Source organism: Channa argus, chromosome 19 (genome assembly GCF_033026475.1).
Source record: "Channa argus isolate prfri chromosome 19, Channa argus male v1.0, whole genome shotgun sequence".
NCBI classification, from domain to species: domain Eukaryota; kingdom Metazoa; phylum Chordata; class Actinopteri; order Anabantiformes; family Channidae; genus Channa; species Channa argus.
In genome coordinates, this window is record NC_090215.1 from 1,295,397 (window position 1) to 1,300,323 (window position 4,927).

General features: G+C 41.8%; 1 pseudogene; it reads right to left on the bottom strand.

The window, feature by feature from the left end:
* Positions 1-282: 282 nt before the first annotated feature.
* LOC137105041 (actin-related protein 2/3 complex subunit 2-A-like) lies at positions 283-4,152 on the bottom strand (annotated as a pseudogene).
* Between the last annotated feature and the right edge of the window lie 775 nt (positions 4,153-4,927).

Genomic DNA, 4,927 nt, shown 5'->3' on the forward strand with positions numbered 1-4,927 from the left:
CTTTTTTTTCATGTATATATTTATATAGGGCTTATGATTATCTTTTATCTATTAAAAGCAAGAAATGCTCTTTTTTCCATTTATTGCGACCCTTGGCTTTCCCTAAGTAGAGCCGACGTTATCATTCATTAAAACAAAAACAAAAAAAAGAAAGACTGGACAGGGTTTTTGGGATGCTGGGCAGGTGTATTTAGAGGCGTCCTGGCGTCCTGTCTGATGTTGCGATAAATTTCAGTATGTCGCATTCTGGGCGTGTCCATGGGGGCTTGAAATTCGAAGTCCTCAGCGGGTAACTGTTTTTCCAGAGATGTTCTTCATCTCCTTCTTCTCAGCGTCGGGCCGAGCGCAGTTCAGCACCTTGAGGAATTCGGCCTTTTTGGCCCTCATACGTGTGCAAATGTTGGTCTTAGAGAACTTTATATGGTAGTGCAGATAGTTCCTGAAGGTGTGGATGAGGTTGATGGGGTTGTCTCTAACATTGGCATTGGTGTGACATGGGAACAGGACAAAGGTTATGTATCCAATGTTGCCCCCGTGTTTTACAGCTACACGGGAGGCTCCCTGAGGCAGAAGGGAGGAACTGTGTGGGTGGCCCTCTTTGAGCTCCTGCATAAAGACTTGCCAATGATGACATCGTCATCGCCTTTGAACACCACTGTCACTCTTTCTTTCTTAGCCTCCACGTACATGGACTCATCGTCTCTGTAGTGGACCATGGCCCTCTTCTCGCCCTCTTTGCCCTCTTCCTGGAACTTGGAGTACTTTTCAAACACTGAGGTAAAGCAGTTCCTCTTGAGCATCCCCGCCTTGTGAACTACCTCATCTTTGTTAGCTGGTAGTGAATCCAGGTCATAGAGGGGGGACACGTTGTAGCCAGGTTCTGCTGAGACAAGAAATGCAGATAGACCCTCTTGAGCAGATCGTCAGTGCCATGCTCCACCTGCTCTTTGTAGGACTTTAGGGAGATGCAGACTATCACATTGGTCATGTCACCATTGGGATAAATGTGGTATGAGACGCCATCAAAATCTGCAAATGTCACATCGACGGCCTCTTGTTCGGCCTTTGGATGCGCCAACGTTGGATGTGCCACTGATGTCAAGGAAATAAAGGAATGATCTTCCCGCGCCAGTCGCCCTAGGTTGGACTACTGTAATTTCCGACTTTCAAGATGCCCCAGTAACTCCTAAAGAGCCTGCAATTAATCCAAAATGCTGCAGCAAGAGTGCTGACTGGAATAAGCAAGAGAGATCATATTTCACCTTCACTAGCTTCTCTCCATTGGCTTCCCATAAAATCTACAATACAGTAGAATTTAAAGCCCTGCCTCTCACATATAAAGCTTTAAACAGTCAGGCTCCATCATATATAGAAGACCTCAAAGTTCCATTGTTTTTTGTATGAACTAAACAGAAATATTGAACATGTGAAAAAGCAAGCTTTAGAAGTGCTCCTATGATCCATTAAGCAGAGTATATCGCCAGGCTCTGCGCTTAAGTCAGGCTGAAGTCAGTTTACTGTTGGAACTTTCTGGGGGCACTTTTACTTATACAGGGCTCGGTGGGTAGTCATCATGAACCCCACGGTTGGCGGTTTATTCCTACAAACAACGTTTGGCTAGATGCTGAAGTGTTTATTCAACAGGACCCTGAACCCCAAGCTCCGAGTGCCTTAACTGGGGCATAATAGATCGACTAATAGTACTGTAAGGTAGCATTGCCAGCCTTGATCCTATTCTTTAATAAACTTGGAAACAGCAATTTTAAAACTAATGCATATGGTCATATGGACAAAGATAAAATTGTAGGAGTCTGAAAAGTGAGGAAAAATATAAGAACTCTATTCTGTTCAGAGTGAAGGTTTAGATTGGATTTTCCATCTCCTCTGTGCAGAGCTGGACTGAAAACCAGATAAAATGTTGGTCAGGCATTTAAGTTCATGCTTTTGCTTATTTAGGCTTTTCACATCCATGTCTGTCCAGTATAGTCATAACCTGGCGTGTTACTTGTATTTTTTTGGAATTTTATTCAAAATGAACGAATAGGTTTAATATGATACCATATCACCACACTGTGTAAACACTATAAGCATATTATCAGCTACATCAGCATCATTACTTGTATTCAGCCCAGCTATATTTGGCTCAGGAAGTATGTGCCATGCAGAAATGTTCAGAGGGGCTGATGCAGCCTACTACACATTACGTGTCACTGTTATGTTACACTGACCTGCTTAAAAGTGTTTATAGTGCCATTTATTTTAAAGCCACAATCTAAATGCTGTAAAAAGATCACAAATATAAAGTAGATCTTTATTATTTTTTTCTAGCTTGAATGTTGGTTAGTTTTCTATACAATATCATATACTTGCAATTGCATTCTCACTCAGCAATAACACAGGATGCAAGATAGAAAAACACATAGAGAGAACAGAAAATAAAAAAAATGTAACTGCTTAAAAAAAGGAACCCTGGTGAACAATCAACAATATCCCTCTTTGTTTTTTTAACAACTACGACAAGACTTTTACAGAACCAGCTCCTGTAACAGAGCCACTACCATGGCTGCTGATGCTTATTCAAGATGATACTGCTACTGTTAGGCACCAACATTATTCCATTTTAGCCACGCTGACTTTGCTATTTTGACTTCAACTTTCGAATTCTGAGAAAGTCCCATCATAAATCAGCTGATTCAAACATTACTGTTCCATTAAATGGTAGAGTTGTTATAAGCTAGATAAGGGAGATTGGCAATATAGAGCAGCTGTAGTAAATAATACAGGAGGGAAAACACAGGAATTTGAGACGAGAGACACCGGAGACCAGTTTGTGTGTCATATATTTAGTCAGTGTTGTTTTTTTAGTCAATGCTACAGTATGTATTCAAATCCACACCATGAGCTTTCTCTAACACTGACCTCGTTTTTGTACTGAAACCTAATTACAATTTGGTGCAAATTATCACATGATAATAAAGTCTGCACCTACAGGCCTATATTTATAATAAAAACAGATTATGGCCACTGGATAGTGTAATAGCCTCTAAAGCAGCTGCATGAAGAATCTAGATCATCATTAATTGGTATCAGTGTTTTGTCACTGCATGATTGCACTTTATGTAATGTATAGTCAAATCTAATCTTTCAGGAGCCGGTGTGACTTTACAAGTTAAATAATGAATTTATTCAACCAAGTCCTATTTAATATGTACACATCAGGTGATGGGATGTAATTTTACACAAATGTGTTGCTACATTATTACAGAAACATTTTGCTAAGAAGAGCTTGAGTTGGCAACATGCATAGAGCACTGTAACAACCAAAGACCAGAGACTCTTCTTCACCACTGACTTCAGCATCCTCTACACTCGGTGTCCATCTCCCTAACCTGCCTGGCTGTAAGCATACAACTACACGTCTCACTAATTAGCCCTCAACATTGGGAGTGTTGTGTTTAGTGACACTGCTATCTTTGACAGTTTGTTGTTCACATACAGTATGCACACAGAGTCGAAGTCCTGGCCTCCCTCCTGCAATCTCACTCTCCCTAATGCAACCACCCCTGCACGGCTACTAACCTATAGCCCTTTTACCTCAACTGTAACACCACACATGCATTTAGATGAGCTCCCTGGCAATTTGCTGCCCTGTTGCCGTCTCTGCATCTGCCTCTCTATGTCGCTGCCTCTCTCTCCTTCTCTGCTGCTAATGAGGTTCTGAGTGGATGTCAGTACTGTCTGGAGATGCTGGAGGATAATGGGAAGACATAAAGATGCAACCTGAGGAGCAAAGGGTGAGCGCTCTCAGTCTGGGAGTGAGCCGACTTTAGGTTAATTATATGAATAAATATAGCACATGCACTGTAACAGAGGATGATTTGTCATCATTTGATAAAAGAAGCATCTTTTGTTATGTTTATGTGGGTGCTTGTGCGTCTGTGTGAGGAGGGGAGTCAGACAGCAGTGTGTGTAGCTGCTGGGTTCATCCTGATTACTGCCTCACTAGCTGACATGTTTCCCTCCACCTGCTGAGACAGGTCGCGCTGACAGAGATGCTGAGAGATCATTAGTGTTACCCCCCTGACATAGCCGTCTGAACAAGCCTGCTTCCCTTGTGTCTCTACACCTCCTCACCTCTCCTGTTGCACCCATGCCTACAGTTTGTCCCCTTTCCCCTCATCTCATCATGCTCTTCCCGTTGCTGTTGTCTGCCCCCATGACAACTGTCCGTCCACATCTTGCCTCTTGCCTGTCCATCTACTGGATCACAACTCGCATGTTGCTGAATTACACCTTTAATGGATTTCAGCGCTTGAATTTGCTTCCTTCAGATTAAACCAGTGGTAGAAGTAGGACAGTGGTGTGAAGGGAGCAGAAAAAAACCCTGCACGGTGGCAGGTATCACTAACAGAGCAATGGTTTTCCAGTCCAACAATAACCTATAGTCATTCATCTCCACTATATTCAATATTTGAATTTCGTTCTCTTTAGCTTGCAAGGTGATTTAAACATAAACACTGTTATCTTTACAGCCATGAGCTGTGGCCGCAGGGCGACTTCACCAATTTTCCACTCGCTATCTATGGCTTTAGTTTAGGGTGTAAATGTATGTTAATGCTTTTAAACTTCCCTTTGCTTCAAACTGAAAATCATCCAAAGGAGATTTTCATAAGTAGGAGTTCTAATGTGTCATCTGGAGGAGCTCTGGAAAAGCAGGTTGACCATGATTACAACCTCCATAGTATGAGCGATGAAATAAACTGGACTAAATGATCCTCTAAGTGACATCATCTGGAGGCATTTTTCAGATAGAAGTACAGAGATATTTTAATAGAAGAAAGTCAGAGGTACGTTTAATGTCATTTATGTACATTTACTATCCAGAGAATCCCAGAATATGAAGCTGTGTGATATAAAAGTGAGTTGT